This window comes from Anopheles funestus, chromosome 3RL (assembly GCF_943734845.2).
Source record: "Anopheles funestus chromosome 3RL, idAnoFuneDA-416_04, whole genome shotgun sequence".
Classification (NCBI taxonomy): Eukaryota; Metazoa; Arthropoda; class Insecta; order Diptera; family Culicidae; genus Anopheles; species Anopheles funestus.
Genome location: NC_064599.1, coordinates 75811945 through 75832174, shown reverse-complemented (window position 1 = coordinate 75832174; position 20230 = coordinate 75811945). Strand labels below are relative to the sequence as shown.

The 20230-nt window shown below is 38.7% G+C and overlaps 1 protein-coding gene across 10 annotated transcripts in view; it reads right to left on the bottom strand.

The window, feature by feature from the left end:
* LOC125767018 (leucine-rich repeats and immunoglobulin-like domains protein 1) overlaps positions 1 to 20230 on the bottom strand; it is a 187675-nt gene that overhangs the window by 44543 nt on the left and 122902 nt on the right. For all 10 annotated transcript variants that reach the window (XR_007418719.1, XR_007418718.1, XM_049433231.1 and 7 more), the window contains one exon: positions 2304 to 2420. The gene's annotated coding sequence lies outside the window, so the exon portion shown is untranslated. The remainder of the gene's footprint in view (positions 1 to 2303; positions 2421 to 20230) is intronic.

Here is a 20230-nt window from a genome sequence, read left to right as displayed (position 1 = left end):
TGCTTATAATAGAGTCCTAATAAAAAAAATTAAGGGAAAAAATCAAACATAATGCATTTCGTTGAACATGCATGAATTCCTCAACAAGATGATATAATAGTTGTTAATTACTGTTCATGGTTTTTCTCTAATTCATGACGAAAACGGAAACTTTGTTTACAGAAATCTTTAAATTATAAATACGTTATAAATACTAGAAATCGTCATCTGTACAATAAAAATATTCTTTACAATTTCTATCACGTTTCTCTCATAGTTAACGTCGACCCTCGCTGCCAAATAAGCTTTTAAGATATTCATGAACCAAACGATGCAGAGCACATCGAGGTGAATCTCAAACAGCATCACAGTATTGCATCGTATCGTATTTTCATAAACACGTAATACTCTTTCAAAGGATACAACTCCCTTGCAAACCAAAATCTGGCACACTAATAAACACCATCAACCGGTCAGTGACAGTAAAACCTCCAAAAACTGAGCAAAGTTAAATTCTCATCTGTTCACATAATCGCAACACGTTCAAACACTTCAAAATCGAGGCGAGCGTTTTTTTCTTTTTAAACCAAACTAAAAACACAACAACACAGAATGCTATATTAGCATACCTAAAATTTGCACAACAGGAGACATTTTATTTTTGTCATACAAAAAAAAGGTGCAGAAACGATGAAGTGCATCAGCTTTCAAAAATGTGTATATTGAAGAGAAACACACAGAGAGAACAAAGTTCAATAAAACATCAATAACTTTCTTCAGGTGTTGCTTTCTTTATGTTAGCATGTGCTGAATGCGAAATATCGAAACCATTATTAAATTTAACAACATCTATACCACCTGTTTTCATATCGCCCTCCAAAAATGCAAATCTGCGAAGTTGCATTCCGAACACCAACAATTTTAAATCACCCCTTTTTTATAATTTACTCACTTTTAACGACACATTCTATCGGTAGTAGTTCAAACAAAACCTGTCGAAACTTATCTCATTATTCAATATAAAAGTACTTAATAAATATTCCCATCCTCCCACACGTGAGCGTTCCCGAACGCAAAAAAAACCCCTGCCAGATACGTAAAGCTCAGTTTTACGACCGTAGTTCCACTATCGTCGAAAACAGTCACTTATTGGATTATGGCATCTTATCGACCGGTCTCCCGGGGGAGTGGAGTGAGAAAAGATGAAATGGAAAAGAGCCACGAGATGAATACAACCATGCTGGGAGAAAAAGTAAAGTTTTTTTTTTTGGTGAAGTTTTTGATTTAGTTTTCATGTTCATTCGCACCCAGTCTGACAACGGAGCAAGCATACGCCACCACACCTCAGGTTTTTCTGTCCCGGTTCATTAGTGCTTTGGATCGGTTTTTGCAAAAAGGAACAACTCTCGGACAAGAGAAAAGCAAGAGGAAACAAACAAAATGTCAGTGAGGTACACGGAGCATCACTTGATATGATTGCCGCTTCATTGGTTTCATACGTTTCACGCAAGGCGACATTGTGATCATCCTTGGTTGATATTTTATTTTTTATTTTTTGCATTTTTGTGATGGAAAAAGATTTGGTGTATGTTTATTTATGAAGCCATAGCTTTTAGGGAGGCCAACCACCACACACGTCACACCGATTTTTGGCATGTGAGCAAACGCAAACAAGGAACCCGGTTGGCATAATAATCGATAAGACAACCGAAGGTGTGTGTGTGTGTGGTGTTGGGTGAGAGAATGGATTGGGTGATCTAGCATGATCATCGTCTCGTTTCATGGGCGATTAATTATGTGTGAATATTGATAGGAGGATGTAAATTATTTGACCATCGAGAAAGCTTAACATAAAGTTGGACAGGATGCGAAAAAAAAGTTTCTATTGTCCGTTAGAACTTTTTTGTGCTTCTCTGGACGTAGGCGTAACACTTCAGTGTGGGCTGTTTCCAAGTTTCCTACACCATCTCGATATTCTAATTCTCGCTATAAAACACTCACAACACTGAACTGCGCTGCGGTGGGTTCCCCCCCTGCATAATAAACATAATTGGATTTACGTTCCTTTCTGGGGTCGCAGGCTGGTTTTAAAAGGCTTTTAAAAGGCAGCACTTGCTGGTAGAATACAGAACACCACGAGTTCAACGATCTGGTTACAGTGTTTGCAAAAAGAAAAAAAACGAAAAAGCACAACATAAATCCAAACCATTTATCCACAACCATCTTTCCGGTAGGGATAGTAGAATCAACGCAAAAATGCAACACAAAACCCCAATCACAAAAAAGACTACTACACGGGTGGAAGTGATATTAAAATACCTTACCTTTTTTATACTCTCGAGCGTGGATCGTCGTGCAGGGCCGTTGCTCATCTTTTATGTGCACCGATCGCTCCGTACAAACAGCGATGCTCGTATTCCATTATGTTGCAATTAGTCGACCTGTGTAAGTGCAAAGAGAAATGCATTCATGGTCAGTTTTTAGATGGTTAAGGTAAGCGAAATGTTTTATAGAAGGGAACATAAATATCTGCTATAAATATATTTTTGTTTATAATTTTAATAGCTAGCATGCTATAAACTTGTTTTGATATAAAATCGAACGTCAACTATCCACGCAACTACTAATCAATCAAATACCGGTTAATCGGTTTTCACGGATAATCGAAGCTATCGAGCTTAGTATATCATACATATGTTTATAATGCAACATTTGAATCTGTAGAAGCAACATTAACGATAAACATTTTTTTTGTTTTTTATTAGAAGTGATTGTTTTTTTTTAACCATTTTGAAGCCATTGAACTCGATAGAGAGAAATATTTGACACAAGATTAATAAAAACAATTGTTTTGCAGCTAGACATTCATTCGTAGTATATTAACGGAAAATTCACTGGCCCGTTTATCCGACCTCAAATATTAGAAAACCTTTAATATTTACTTTAGCAAAGCTTTTGCAGTTTGTATCGATTGGGTATGGGTATAATTTGTTAAAAAACGCGTAGAAAACGCACCACACTCACCGAAACATACTTTGGTAAACGCTAACAAAATCGAATGTCTATTTTGAAGTCACTTCTAACAAAGCCTCCATTTCCCGAATATTAACCGCCAAGGAAAATCGCCAAGAATACCTTTCAAAACGGTTCCTATCACACGTGCCGATCGGAGTTTTCGAACACTTCCGAATAAATTGCCATAAACATCAAACAATGAGCGCAACAACCGGCCCGAATCCCACACTGTAGGTGTAAAAAGAAACCAAAGTAGACAAAAAAAATTCCCCGTCCCAACAACACAAAAGCGATGGAGCAAAAATCAGCGAAGGAAAACGAATTTGAACTGCGTGTTATCGGCCGATCAGCATCATGCTGGGCTGTGTGATCTGCTCCACGAAGTACATTGTTGTTAGTTTACGCGGGGCAATCATCAGCGCCATCCCGTGCACCACTCGCAGTAATCGAACCCAGAACCAACACAGAAGGACTAAACGAACCGAAGCTCCAGATAGGGGATAGGCGCGAACAAAGCACTGGGGGATGATCGGGACGGTCGGCAGAGTACCACACTTCTTCGGGACGGTTGGAATAAATGTATTATTTAAGCATAAATTTATCGATTCACCGAACAAGGTGTTTGGCAAGCGATCCGGTCAAGGCGAAGAAACAACATAAAGCTTCCCCGGTTTTTCGTGCCGATACAGATCCCGGCTATTCGAGACCATGGACAGAATGTGCTACTATAAACACCAAAGAGTAAAGAAATAGCAAAAAAAACTGCAACAAACGTGCTCCGTGTAACGTGATGTAAAAAAAAGAAAATTACCGTTTGGTTAAGCCAAGAGACCTTGGGGAACAATTTACAATTTAAAGCTACTCGTTCCATTCGTCCAGGAAGATCTACAGTCTGTTACAATATTATTGCCATTTTTTTGTATGTTTACTGTGTGTGTAGAGAATATAACAAACGTTTAAACTTGGTGGAATTCTTTCCCTGGTTCTTACACCCGGCTGTACACATCGTTAACACTGCATTCTAGCAAGCTTATAGGGTGTCTCCCTGGGTCTTTGCTCTACCATCTAGGCTAGCGATCTTTTTCACCTTGCTGCTTACAGCTTTCCGCAACTGCTTTTCTTTTGGACAAATATGGCAGCAGGTTGGTTAGGGATGCACCCGGTTTAAAGTGATCACTTCCACCCGCGCCATTAGAAGCGGTCGCCAATCAGTACGAAACCATCGCGGCATATTTTGTATTCGAAAGCCCCTTTTTTAGCCACGCTCCATAAATCGATCGTATGAAAGTGATAGCTAAGAACGAGTCGACCCCGCGCTTTGTTCCGGAGCTCAGTAGTGGTCGTGGATGTTCGACCACCGTGCGGCGTTCGGAGGGGGAAAAATTCTTGAGACGATGACCACCACCGCCACCGAGGGCTACATCATAACGATTGGTGCCAATAAATTTTAATGCGATTCCAGCACATTGGGGGGAAACACGATATAAATCTTCCGGTGGTGGAACAAAATATGCTGCATGCGACAATATGCTCGTCTATTGATTGGATGGTGGTCGCGCTAGGGGAGAAAAAAAAAGATTGTTTGTCCGATTTGTTTATGTTAATTGAACACAAATAGGTGCAACAAATTGGTTGGAAAAATAAATTGGTTCGAAATTTGTTCTTCGTTACTGGCAAAACAGCGGTGAAAGATAGGTGAAGTGATACGCGAAATGAAACTCGTACTGCTTTTTTACAGGAATGTTAGCAACATTGTTGCTGTAAAAGAAAATTTTAGATTTTAGAGAAAAATAAATTCTTTCCATTTTTTTCTGTCACACGCAGATTAAATATATTTCGATAGGATAGCAATCGTTATAACTTCCCCATGAACTAGACCATCATCATACAGGAATTCAATTTCCTTAGCGTTGCTCTTTATCCCATCCATATACATATACAACACTCACATCTATTTACGTAGCTACACACATGAGCTTATGTTGTCCACGTGAAAATTGAAAGTCGAATACCCGACGCTAACCTCTGGGTCTTTGCCCTTTTTGGCACCCACAGACGGAACCGCTTCAATTTCGTTCAAGGCAAATAATAATTTTCCATCATATTGCCATCGTTTGCTTTTCCCTGTTTTCATACTTCCTGCCGGGGTTTAGCACAGGACGAATAGGGATTTAGGCGGAGGTGGGAGGGTAGTATCCGGAACTTTAGCAAAATTGAATGTATATATCAGCTCGAACTCTAGACTCGGAACCATCGGTAAACGATACGAAGGAAGGGCGTAGTGGCGTCCCGAGGTGCTCGATTACCGATAGGATAATGTTTATCTTACCAAAGGATGCGGACCGAAAACCGTTCCACGTCTTCTTCGTTTTGTGTAGCGTCGAACGTGTGGCTTTAACGTCGATATCGTCTGCCACGTGTAGTGGCGCACCAGCGGAATGATTTTCCATCACGAAAGGTTCGCTACACATCAATCGGGCCGTACACAGATCAAACATCAATCAAGTGCGACAATCGCAACGCAAATGGGTTTCGGTCTATATTGGATGTGTCTGGCGATGGCTAGGAAGCCAACATGAAACGGGTTATTTAATGAGAATATGTAACATTTGTGTGAATAAGGTAAAATGGAATAAGGATACTATTTTAACACTGATGTTTATATTATGTTTTGATATATTTTAATGTGGTATTAACATGACAGAATTCATTAAAGATGATGTTTTGAATTATATGTTGTAATTTGATTACAAAAATTCTAAACTTGTTAAAAAATATGAGGAATACGAATATTTATAGCTCGTATCCAAAGACGAAATATTTGTCGATCATCTTTTGCGGTAGAAAAAAAAGACGAATAGCTACTTCTAAAATTTCTACTTCCTCTAAAACTAAAACCAAGGGCAAATATACTTTATTCAAAGATTTTTCCGATAAAAACAATAACTTCAAATAGAAGATAGAAATAAAATAAAAATCTTATATGCAGTATCGTCAATTCGGGAATTTCAATTAGAAACACATTACACTGCGTCAGCAAACATACAATAATAAAACCTATACCATATTAAGAAAATTGAAAAAAGGGAGATTTCATAACGCCTAAACATCATGTACATACAATCGAGAAAAATTATAGACAGAGGCGGAACAAGATTTTCGGTTGCTCTAAGCGGAATGGTAATTTGGGTAAAAAAAACAAAAATGGCCGAACTGCCGACAACCTTAAATCAGGGAGGTAAATGTTGCACTAAAAAACTAAAGTGTGATAGTAATTGTTCATTTTAATATCACGATCATAATATTCCAAAAAATTGCTCAGTTCAGCCTCTTTTCAGATTTTAGAATTTTAGAATCAGCCTGAGGCAGATTAAGCCTATTTTCTTGGGATAAAAATTGAAATTTTAATGGTTAGGTCGCATGCCTAGTAGCGAAGTTGTCATTTCTAGTGAATATGACACATTATCATGGTTCTCTTCTTCATTTCTTTTTTTATATTAATAGTTTTAATAATTTGATTTTAATAGATGGTATATGTGATAAACGGCGTCGGTTCCACACGGCAGGACTCAAATCACATTCCAACGGTTCCTCCGTAACAAGGATTGAATATTCGGCTATGTGGTAAAAATTAGTCTAGTAGACCAGAAATGACCGGCATGACCTTTAAGGTCGATAAGCCAAGAAAAAGATAGAGAAAAAATTTTACATCTGTCAAACAATCCAAATATCGAGTTGCAGACTCGGCCAAACTGACTGTATTAAATTTTCTCCACAAGCCGATCACAACGGATGAATGTTTATTTATTATATAAATATTGTATTTTCACAATTTATTGCATATTGCATTCAACGTTTGTGTTTATACAGTAAAAAATGCGCTGTTTTTTTTTGTAAAACGTTTTTTTAATGAGCTTAGTTAGATAGCAAAAAAAATTATATTATTTAATATCTGTTCATGTAACTTTGTAGTTAGATTTGTTATTATTTACGATGATGATGATGATGAGCGACACGGAGAAACCGACACCTGGTTAAAAAGCTCCCGGATAAACTGCAATGCAATGTATGGAAATCTTATAACAAATGTGCTAATTTAAGGCAGTAACAATATATTTATTTTGTATCCTTATTTTTTGGTTCAAATTTTATTTTCCATTACAGGAGGAAAAAGAAAAAATAAAGTAAACTGTTCTTTCAATTGCACAACTCTGTTTAATTCCCCCCCTCATCACGAAAAACCATCCTGATCGCTCATTATTTCCTTATTGCTTCTGGGCTGCTGCTCTGCGCTACATTAGCCACGAATGCATTCCTGCAAATACGGACATATACAACCAGCGAATTCCCACTGCACACCGGTCACACGCTAAACACTTTATCACCCACGCGTTTCGGCACAATTGCACCGGAATATGTGTGCCATTGCTGCAATAAACTTCCAACTTCCTGCGATTGAGCATAGATCGCCCCGTGTGTGTTTGTGTGTGTGTGGGAGCTCATTTCCTGCTAGTGAAAAGGGGCGAAGCAATTTCGCTACAAAACTGCAACATCGCTGCAAGTTCGCCGATTGTTCCTGATAGTTCCGTCTCTTGGGTGTATTTAATAGAGCACTTTTCGCCATAGTCACTGTTCCATAGTCCTGTTTGGTGCTCCTTGGCTGCAATTAGTTCGCCTATCATCGACTGATCATTTCTGTTGGCGGATATACACTGGCAGAGCTTTTACCGCACCACCATCCACACCGCAACAACTCGAAGGGGAAAAATAAATAAACAAACGTGGAAGAAACGTACCACACGTACGGCCAAAGGGCACGATTTTGTTCTTCTAGTTCTGGTATTATGTTTCACTGCTCGGGTTCTGCACTTGTGTAAAGCTGCACATTTCCCACCTTGCTCCCATTTCGAAGATGGATCGGTGGGTTACAAAGCATCAGATTGCTTTCAACCGAAATAATGAAAAAAAAAACAAATAAAAGGAAAAACATAAAGCAAAGACCCACCCGGGCATAGACGGGTTCGGGTGCTTGCCATTGCTATAGCCGACTGACCACAATGTGAAGTTCGGCAAACGAGCGAGATGAGATTGCGAACTAAAACAAGCGCACAAAAGTTCGACGCGATTTTGTCTGGCCCACAGACACAGCCCTGGGACACCTTGGGGGTAAAAAGAGCGTTTCTGTAAGCTTCTGTTTCAACCCCAAAAATTGCAAGAACAAAACCAGGAAGCAAATGGTGAATGCCACCCCGGGTTGGGGTAGAATGATGGATATTTACTCACTCTTCCTCATTCTCCGCTGGCACACACTCGTTCGGCTGTGGGTAAATGAAAAGCTACATTTTGCAATTGCAACAAACTACGCTAAAAGCAGCACAACAAGTGCATTCCAGAACAGCAGTGGTAAACATCAGCAGAAATAAGATTTTCCCGAGTGCAATTTACATTTCAGCGAGCCGGTAACCTTGTTTCGCAGCCAGTTTTTGCAGTTTCGTTATTCGTTGTGGGGTTAAAAGCATCCAAACCGGGGGTTGGAATTGTATTTCCAATGGAGAAACATCAACCTATGGAGTGTCCTAGCGTTTTAAACAAGGGAGAGTTTGATGTTTTGTTATTGCTTCCCAAAATTATTGGATTTAAATTTCTTTTCAATATCTCAATATGGCTTTCTTAACCATTTAATGTACAAAATCCATACTTGGGAATACTTTTCTTGAGTTACTGTTAACAAAACCCCTAGGAGTTTGATTTGCCTCTGAATATTTCTCAAGACTTTCTTGAGTTTATGTCTTTTCTCTGGACGTCTTTTGTGAAATCATACGAATATCCTTTTCCCGTGGATCATACGCATTCATTTCGACACTGATTGCTCGCAAACACATTCCAACACGCTTCCAACCCGTATACACCATTTCGGGTTCATATTCTGCCATCCGTTTGGCTCACCCCGAAAAGGCACTTGCCGTTATCTTGACTTGACTTGAGACGGTTTCCCGGCTAAAGGCGAAATAGATGGTCAAATGTGGTAACGTGCACTTTGCAAACGCAAACGAATGAACGCGCTTGCTGGTTGGGCATGGTTTACAGCGATTCTCCATTTCTCTGGACGACCTCTCCCGCCCAGAAGAAGACGTCCTGTTGCTGTACAAAAATCCAACCCATTTGGTGTGCGGGCGCGCCCCTTGGCAGTGAACCATTTCTTCTGCTATTAACTTAGCAAAATGGAAAACCACTTCGTTTGCATGTGCACATTTCCGGGTTATGCTCACACCGATGCTGCATTTGGTTGCAGCTACGCTGACAAGTGCTACGCTTTCTAACCCGGCGGCCAAGGGGTGGTTTGCGCGCTTCCTTACATATCTGGCACTGACTTTTCGATTTCCTGTACCATCATGCTTTTACAAATCGGCAATAATGGTGGCGAGCTCGTACGAGAGGATGGCAATGCATGTAGAAGTATTTATGGTGCAAAATGTAAATTCGCTTCACCGTCCATCCCAACGTAGGCAGAGCAAGGCCAGCGCACCGAATGGGTATGAGTGTAAGTGATTTTTTATGTTTACCACATGTAGTCATAAATTGTGTGATCCTTTGCAACGATTACTAAACTCAAACAACTTTTAATAAAGCTTTATAGGGGAGAGAGAAAAAAACACACATATTTCCATTAAACATTAGAACTATAAAAATTACAATTTGCAATGGTAAAAGATCAAAGTGAAAGCATGTTTTTTGGTTTGTCGACGTTCGCGTGTACCCATTATATCACTGAAAGCAACGAAACGATCGTGGCAAAGTGTGGGAATGCGAATAAATTGTGCTTGTCAGCTTATGAGAATGTTCTCGTTCTGTCCGTTCACCTTTGCTATTCCACCGCGCATTGCGTCTTCTCACGGTGAATGAGACAAAGTGACACGCAGAAGCGAAAAAAAAATCATCCACTCACTACAACGGGGACGGTGGTAGTAGTTATGGAAAATTGTTTGAATTCAAGTGCACAACATTCAGGCGTAACTGCATCACATTTCACAGCAACAATGTTACAAAATGTTTGCTGTGAATCGGAGAAAGGCACCAGTTTTGGCTTCTTTTTTTTCGTTGCATGTTTATTGTGTAGGTTTGGTGTACCCATGGTGCGGGATCGACATTTTGATGAACAAAAGCGGGAAAATTTGTATGTGTTGAGGAATGCGTTTATGTTGTCCAATATGGTGATGATGTTCCAGGAAAGCGAAATATATTTCTAAATTTCATTGCAAAAGTATGAAACTAAAAAAAATCCACTTTTTTAATATCGCGAAAATTGTATCACACTCAACCAGCCAGCGACGATGAAATACTGAGGTGAATATCTTTACCCATTTAAGTGCCTTAATTGAAAGTGTTATGAGAAAGATGATATTTTTTAGTATTCGAGATCGAAAATGGCGTTAATTTTTACATTTACTTTTGAATACGTTCACCGAAATTTTCAACTTTACTTGGGAATTTCGCAAATGTATGATAATGTACAAGTGATCCTCGAGATAAATTATTAATCCCTTAAAATTTCAAAAATCTTGAATTTTTGCGCTTGTTCAAATTCAAATTCTGAATTCTCGTTCCAAATTGACAGTTATTGAAAAAAAAATCCTAAAGTCACGCAATGTATTTCACCTTTTTGAGTGATTTTTTTACGAGAAAAACCAAAAAAAACAAAACTATTGAATTAGAATATTGAATTTTGTGCTATGAAATCACTGAACTGTCAAATTTTAAAGACCCATGTATCTTTGAAATTTCCTGTCCTTTAATTGATTTAGTAAAATTCATTCTAATTTGTATATTTTTCATGTGTACTGTAAGTCTCTTCATCCGCAATTTATTGTATAATTAGAGAACAAACCAAATTGTTGTAAACATTAAAAATTTGCTTTTTTTGTTGAGAAGCGCTGTGTGCAGAAAGTAGTTTTGTTGGAAAACTTACATTTTAAAATATTTAACAACAAATGTAGAAACATTTAATTATTTCATAATTGATCTATTCCTTGGAGAAATATATAACGTGTTCATAGCGATTCATAGCGATGATCGAATTTTATTATAACATATAAAATTCTTACATTTTTGTGTTTATTACATAAAATATAAAGAAAAATTATCTATTTGATAAATTGGAGAAAAAGAACACAAATGAACGATAGAATTCGAAATCAAAAACGCAAAAAGGAAAGATCAAATAATTCTCGAGATGAAAATGACAACAATACAATCAAACACAACACACAGTAAACGATCCCGCTCACGTTCGGTTGCATCTTTCTCTGTTTTGCGTAACGATTTCCGGTCTCTAAACTGTTCCTAACCACCCAAACAGAAGCTCCATCACAAAAACCGCCCGCCCCGATGGGTACAATGCAATTTATAATAATAATCTTTCGCAGAACATCGGCAAGCGTTGCGTAGCTTTGCCGTTGCGGATGCGATGCTGCACAGTGAATGCAACTTTCTGCTGCAAAAACGAAACTGCAAACGTACACCACAATGTCGTCGCGAAAACGTGTGTAATATGAGCAAAGTTGTGATGAAAAAGTAAATAAATCGTAAACTAAATATTCTGCGAAAACAGCACACTGGTACCGCACAGCGCACGGTTTTGTGCTGCGGATGCAAAGAAGAGAAATGAGAAGCATCCTCCCATATGCAACTCACACACACATACGTACATTATACGAATGCATTTGGTGCAAGCAAATGTGTAAATAATAGTCATTGTGTTTATGGAAAATTATTTTCACATATCTCTTTTCTCCCTCGCACATATGACTTCATGGAATAAATGAACATGAAAACCAAAATAAAACCCAGACGCAAGAAACATGGTGCGAGTTTCTATTTCTCATCTTCCACCACCGGCTTATCCCAAACCTGTGCTAGTTTAAGCTGATTTGTTTGCTTATAAAAAAACACAACGGGCAACGGGGTATGTTTTCTGCAGATTTCAGCATTTTCGCCTTCGCAGTTTCAGTTCGTCGTACATGTGAAGCCGCGAAACGAACGCCAAAGGGCGCATAATTGCAGGGCTTTATAATAATGTTTTCACCCGGCCCTGGAAACCGCAATGGTGACGATAATTAAATGGAATGTCATCAAGATTAGGTTGGCAATTTAGTTGTGGCGACAAAAGGCATATCCGCGTTGCAGTTTTGCAATGGAACCAACTTCGGGTGATTAAAAAATGCAAAAGGCTTTGTCAGTCAGTCAGTAGTAGCAGTGGTAGTAGGGACCGGATCAAACGGACACGATAGTTTTGTATTTGTATGCAATCAGATGACTTTTGTGTCATCGTCGCACAGGTTGATTTGGCGATGTGAAAAGCAAGTTTTTTTGTTACTTGTCCGAAAATGGCAGCATTTGACCAGTTGAACCGTGTCAGAAAGCACCTTGCTGACACATTTGTCACCTGAAAGCCTCTACAGAAAAACACAAACAAAACACATATGAACTTAGCCTGATTTTATAGTTCAAAAAGCGTCTATTTTCGCCCGTTTGAATGGAAAGGGAAAATGTTTTTTTATCAGTTTTTACTACCGAATACTACCGAATATGCGTGATTTTTTGTTGTTGTTGAGCGTTTTCTAATCAACGTTGCTATGCGGCACGCAAAACCCGCGATGAAAAGCTTCGAAAGCGTGAAATTTGGATACGTGAATGGCACAAAGAGATTATAATTAGATTTTTTCCCCCCATTGCTTTTGGCCGAAAAAGCATCCAACTGAGTTTTTTTACCAAACAAAAATCAAATGTGCATGACTGAATTGAGCTGATTTTTTTCTTGTTTTGAAGCTAAAATGTGAAAACTTTCATACTTTTTTGAATGAGCTGAATGCTATTAACTGATTGCTACTAAAAAAAAAAGTATCATTCACCAGAAACAAAACACAGTTTAAATATGGAAAGTGCATCATTTTTTTCTGCATCGATGCAATTGCATACATTGGTTCGTAAATGCTTACAAAAAAAAGGTGCAAGAAAACATATCCTTCCTGTTAGCATTTGCAAAGTATCTTAGTACTGTTTGTACTATCTCTAAAAGTGCAGTCTCTAACGCTTCCCTTCGAGAAGTAATCAAAATCTGTTTTTTTTGCACCCATTTCCACCATACGCTTGCAACCGATCAAATCCGAAAATGGCGATCCGTGATTGGAATTTTTTCGACCCTAAAAAAACAAACTTTTCCATTCTTTGCCGATGAGCAAAGTTAACCAGCCCAAATAAAAAAAAACTCTTCACCGAACGCTTGGAGGAGAATAGTTACAAAAGTTTATTTCTCAAAAGCGTGGTAGCAGCAGCACCAAATGTGTAGTAAATTGCATAAAAAAAGCAAACTGATGTAAAGTTTGTTTATGCGGGTAAGCAATGCGAGTGGAAAAGTAAAATAAGCTGGTGTACAGGAAAAATTTAACTACTTTTCTGACGGTAGTGGCCGCGTAGTGCCACTTATGTAAAGTTTAACCAACAAGCTTCATTCTTTTTTCAAACCCCTGCTATAAAGGAGAAACTTCTCCACATTCTCGTTTACCACAACGCTGCAAAAGCGTTGTGAACAATGCAAGCAGCGAAAAAAAAAATCAATTAATAATTGAACGGAACGATGAAGTTCGCGAAAAGTTCTTGGTGTAATGTGACTACTAGGTATTGAATGTCGACCTCGACCTTTTAGAAATGAAGATCCAGATTCGGTGTTACAACCGAAAATTGAACTTTAAACTTGTGGTTTACAAAGAATAGCTTTTTTTCATTAAGTATAGTTAATTTACAAATGACAGAACAAAGTAACTTTTTGCATCATTTTTAATGTATTTTTTGTTATCTCCAAACATGATTAAGCGGGGATATGCAGTCAGAATGTGGAAAGAATTCAAATTTTATATTTGAATCATTTTAACTTCAAGGTACCGAAAAATTACAAGATTTTAGCCTAAAGAGTATTCATACCCTTTTAAAAAGCCATACAATTAAAAAACATGATTTCTTATTATTTTTGGTGCCAAATAGTCACAAGTTTTCTTTTAAAAATAACTCATTTTTTATTTTAAATTTAAAAAATCCAACATTTTGTCATAAATTGAAAATTTCGAAATTCAACATGACATGAACAAGGTTTATATATTTTTTAAAAAATATTCTTATAATTTTAAATTTCAATATTTTTGAACGGAACGCCGTTGGGCACCGACCGGTCCAGGTTACGGTTCAGATGGGATTTGATATTCGTTCTTTTCCTGTAGAGACGAACGCCGTTAGTATTTCACTTTTTTTACCCATAAAATGGAATACGAATTTCTGAGTGTACATTCTCCTTCAAAAAAATGTAAATCATTTTTAAACGATTAGTTGGCTTTAGTAAACTATTTTGAAGTCACTTGTTCATAATCGGAAATAGACATAATTTGTCACACACATACATTAAACTTATTAAACGTATTACGGAAATGAATACATCCGCTCACAACAATGTCATCATTACCAGGCAAGAAAGAAAAGGAAAAATGTCTACAGCTGTTCTACACCGAAGCAGAGCTTTAAATTAGCATAAAGGTGCAGTAAAAAGCAATTAGCTTAAGGAACGGTTTTGTTTAGCATAATTGTGGCATATAAAAATATGCTGTCGTCCGCATAAACGCGTGCCATTGCACGCATATGTATGTTGCCAGAGAGTCGCTAACGGGAGTTATTAAAATTTTCATATCCCAATTTCTTCCCATCGTTTTGGGTTAATTTAAAATTCTTTTCATAACGCACCGAACACTACACGTTCGTACCCATTTGCATCATATGCACACATCATTGATTGTCTCACTATTCAGTACCGTTGTTGTGTGCTTTGAAGTGATTGCCGGTGGTACTTGAACCGTTGAACGAGTGCCACCAAGGTGGAGTACTGTACCTGTACTCACATCGAATCGTTGCTGGACGAAGAAAAAAGCTTCAAATACACATCATCCCGCCGAACACAGGTCAAGCAATGAGTCGCCCACGAAGCCGTAAAAGCATAGCGAGTGCTGCGGATAAGTGAAGCTATGCAAGCAGAATGGGTGTTTGTCGGGAGATATCGGGACAAAAAGCTGACGTCAAATGACTTCATACTGGGTGTGAGATTTGAAGTGAGCTTCACAACCCTTTTAGGAACCGTAACGAGCTGATTGCGTTTCTGAGCCGCACTTAAACGCTCTGAAGTTGGAAAGTTAGTGGGAACACCTCATCCGAAGGTGAATACGTTTCATTTCTTGTGATGTGTTGGAGAGTCTTAGGATATAAACTTCAGGTAACTTTGCATGAACCGCAAACGCGATTGTTTGAAGTCGTGAGTACTATTTACAAGTTAGCTTTCAAAAAGGACATAACAGCTAAAAAGCTTTTTGGCTTTGACGTTTGAAGACATATTTACATTTTATATTCTTGAGTACTAATTTCAAAAGAAATCGAAATTCTTTCACATATATCTGTATATTTTGAATTTCAAACTTCAATTTTTGAATAATTTAAACATTTTAGTTTTAAATGGCCAATAACTCCCGAAACCTCCTGAAGTCTCAAATAAAACAAAAATCACACCCAAACAACAACTGCAATGTCGAAGCAAACATAAACGAAATGAAGCAATACTTCATCCCAAAGTGGACACCATGCAAAATCCAACATCGGATCAAACCCTGGAACACTGCCGGTGGTGGTCAGCTAAAACCAGAAAACAATACTTTTTCGTCCCACAAAGTCCTCTACCATTTTACGAACGAAACGAAACGCTTATTCGGCCCATCTGGATGTACAATTGGATGCTTTCGTTCGCAATTTTCAACCAGGCAAATTTTCTCGTTTAGTGGTGAAGTTTTGCATTTTTTTGTGTGTATCTGTGCTTCGATTCCTCGTTGAAATATCTCGAAACGATTTCGAAACATTATCAACAAACTGTGCAAAAGAAGGGTTTAGATCGCAAACATCAACAGGAAAACCTCATAGATCCTGTGGCTATACTGTGGCACACCATCAGGAACCAAAAGTGGAAACGTTCCTTTTGCTGGCCGCAAAACTTTCGACTCATTTCTTCGGTTTCGGAGATTACCAGTGATATGACCTTTTTTTCTGAGCATGAAGCTGCAAGAAGAATAGGAACTCACCCGGGATGTGCTTCTACTTTGCATAGACGACCCGGTAGTTAGCTTATCCATCCGTAAGGCGAATCGTTTCTTTTCTTCTTTTTTGAACCGAAAGTGGTAGAATTCGATGCATACAAGAGATGTGAAGAATAGCAGTGGGAAAAGTACTTCACGTTTCTAAAACGACAAGGAACACTTTTCGGTCAACAGATAGTAGCCTCAACGGGGCGAAATATCTTCGCCTAAAATAGGAGTAACATTCGATTTTCCACAAGACTTGACTACACGCTCTTATGGATGTGTGCGTGCTATTTTCTTCTGAGACGCCCCCAAAGGCGTAATGCATGTTGGCCGTTCGCACAATCACAGTGTCTTTGAGCCGATAAAAGGATGCTGCTGGTTTGTGCGCTTGAACGGAATATGCCAACAATGCACGCAAGAAAATATGTGTCTAGTTGCTTGGGCATTTTCATCCCAACACACACACACACATACACAAACCAATCTTCAAGGCAAGGAAGATGAAAATTGGATTCGTCAAACATTTTTCCCACACAACAACCACGGGCCATGAGGAAGAAGGAGAACAGGCTACAGAAAGGCTTTCACCGTACGGACGAAAGTATTCTTCGTGAGACAGGCCAACGACTACACGAAAGCCGTCGCATATCAGCTGGAGCAAACATCATTCAACGATGAGTAATGTATGTTGCTGCAAATTTGTCTCGTAAAAATATTCCACCCGGCTCTTTTTTGCTGTTGTTCGTTCACAAACGAACGAAATGGCGGGGGTAAAGCACATTTTGTTGTGAGATGAAAATTAAACAAGTTTAACAAGCACCAGAAGTTTATTGACAGACCAAGATGTATACGGTACAATCGGAATCGTACGTTACGGAACGAGAATGGGAAATTTATTTGATGAAGTAAGGAAAAGAAGAAATTCTATTTTGCTTGTTGAAAATGGATTCAACTGTGACGAAAAGGATTACACATGCAAGCAACATGTTGAAAGCGGCGCAGACTATTGTGTGCAAGGTAATAGCATTTTATTGTCATTTACATTAATGGAAAATATTTCCAGGACAATAAGTTATTGTTGTTAAATTTAATGCAAAAAGTTCCATAAAGTTGTAAAAAATAATTCGAAAGGATAGAATTAAGAATTATCTAACACTAGAATTACCGGATCTGTCAATTAAACATTGAAACGCTTCATTTTCGACACATTAATTTTTGAGGCTAATCCTAAAGCAGTTGATAAATGTCTTCAATATATCTTTTCAATAGTACAAAATATTTTTTTTAAATCAGCTCTTCGCAATAATGTATTAAATAATAACGAATAAAAAAATGCTGAAAAAAACAAATTGAGTTTTCTTCAATTCTTCTTAAAGTCAACAGGAATCGCACAACAAACGATAGATCATGTTTGAGTCAGGCAGCTCATGTGTCAACTTTATCATTTTTTGAGTGTTGTCAAGAGGCGATAATATCTCAACGAAAAAGGAATGATTTGGGTTTTGCTTGAGCCACAAATCTCGTAACGAAAAGATGGTTGACTGTTCTTCATGTCCTGTCCGGGCTTTAACATTCACCGAGTCGAGAAATATGGTGAAACGCTTTCACTAGGTCGCAGTGCGCCATTGGGGAAATGGCGAATTTCACGCAAATGGTTGACCGTGAACGGGCGCACGTAAGCGAATGACAAACGTGGCGCGTTTTAGAATCCCATCACATTGCTACCGTTGCAGAACGTGAACTGCTCATCCGTTATCGAGCCTGGAAGCATTTATCATGTCTACAAATTGCTTCGGCTAGAGATAGAGTTGTACGATGGCCGTGGAGCGATACATCAACATAGATACACCAGTAAGATGAGATAGCTTCTTCGCGAATCTACTTCAATCTAAATCAACGTCCTTCATCGTGGACCGCCGGGCTCGTCAGTGGATAATGCAATCTTATGTGTATAAATACAATTTATTTTCATCACGATCATCGTTACGCACAGTGATATTAATGGCGTCGAGCGAGTTGCCATACAACGCCGATAGTCATCAATGTCAGCTTAGGTCGCACTTGGTTTGAGGTCTGATAACGATTAGGCGTCATGTAATGTGTTGAAGGAACTTGATGATGAGCATAATATTAGACAACTCGCAGCAAAATTCTCAAGAAAAAAAAAACAACTTCTTAAGTTCTTTTATTTAAACAATTTGTGAACTAGAGTGAAGTAAAATCTTCGTACATGCTTGTTACATTAGCATTTTATGGACACAACTTGCAACATGAAAACTTCCTACCGCATCGCCGGAAGCGGCAAACTTTCGTACGGAAAAACAAGCACCAAATGCGAGAGTTAGAGTACATGCAGCAATAGTTCCAGGAATTGGAGGCTAGACAAATTTGGCTACAAGATACAGCGTTGCGTCAACGCCCGACCAAAGACAAGATAAAGTTTCTCCTATGGGTTCATAATTTCATTTCCGATGTACCCTTGCGATAGAACATCGTATGGTGGAAGAAAACTTTTCCCCAGCATGCAACTGCAACTCCTCGCATCGTCGCAAGGCACATCGCATCACTATTGTATCGACGGCGTACATACAATATGATGTGCATCAAACAGCATTCGGTATCATTTCGATCACCTGTTAGTCGTTGGTAGAATGTTGCATTCTGTACCGTTACCCCTATTGCCAGAGCATCAGGGTACTGGGATCCTTCCGGAACACGAAGTTGCGGGAAGGTGTGATGTTTGCGTGCGAAATTTTATTACCCTTGTTGATGTACCTTCACCCCACCGCCATAATGGATACATCGGAAGCTTTCAGAGCAAGCTGGCAAAATAACAGAACCATCCCTGATGCTTTATGCTGCGTTGTTTCCGTTTCCGATAAGTACTGGAAGGGTAAACAGAAATAAGGGAAGATACAAACGTTGGAGGAGGACAAATGGAGAAGTTGTTTATTGTGTTCCACGAGAGCACGACGCAAGAAACGAAGGGAGGCATATTAATTGAACGGAAAATGAAAGGTTCAACTCACAACAACAACAACGGGATGTGGTGCCACTGTTTTTGGTGCGTACGTGTGTTTACCGAGCAATTTCATTCATTCATACGAGCACTCAAATAAAGTTAAATGGATTGATACGAGCAAAATGCTGTGGAGGCGCAGATCGGGAAAAAGCTCCATTATTTACCAGTTATGGAAGTAACGTACCGTGACTGAAGGATCATCAGACGGAGCATTGCATGAGTGTACTTCCTGGTGAAACCATGAGCTATTTGTATCAATAGTGCAAGTTGAGAGTTTTTTTCCAACGCTTAAATACTTACTTATTAACTAGAGTTTATGCAAGTAGAGATTTTTAGAGAGTAGAGAGACAAAATCAAATCAGGATGTTATGATTCTAAGTTGATCCCTCCAAAAAACACACGAAATATAGCAAATAGAATGTGAGCAAAATTGTATGCCATATTTATTCACCTTGGTTAACTAATTTCCTTCTGGTGCTTTAGTTTGTTGATTCTTCCAAAACACCAACAAACGATAAACGTAGAGCGAAGTTCGGTACAAATCTTGCATATCCTTGCTGCTCAAAGTCATACCCGTTCATTCTAATCCCGTACCCACACTAAAGGATAGAAGATGCATCTTCCATACCCGGAGAGCAATTAAAGCACCCATTAGCTATATTGCGGCAAGCGATTATCTTGTGTTTCTTATACTCCCTATGAGTGGTTTTACGGGTTGTCTGTGTGTACTAGCAGTTGTGTAACGATGAGCCGGTGTACATACGATCCCTTTTTGGGCACTTCCCAGTTTCGTATGAGTACACTGGGTCGAAGACGAAGGCAGTATCATCATTGAGCCATATATCCTTTCTTTTGGGGTGGCCACTGTTGCTTTGCTTCCAAACACGATGAAACCGTACAGTCGTCTAGGAGCCAGCGTCATGTTCATCTTCTCACTTGACACACATACCTGTATATACACGCAGAGACACAGAGGAACCATAATCATCAGTATAGTACCGAACAACAGGGCAAAGAGACAATAACAATACACCCGGAATGACTTTGTCGTACC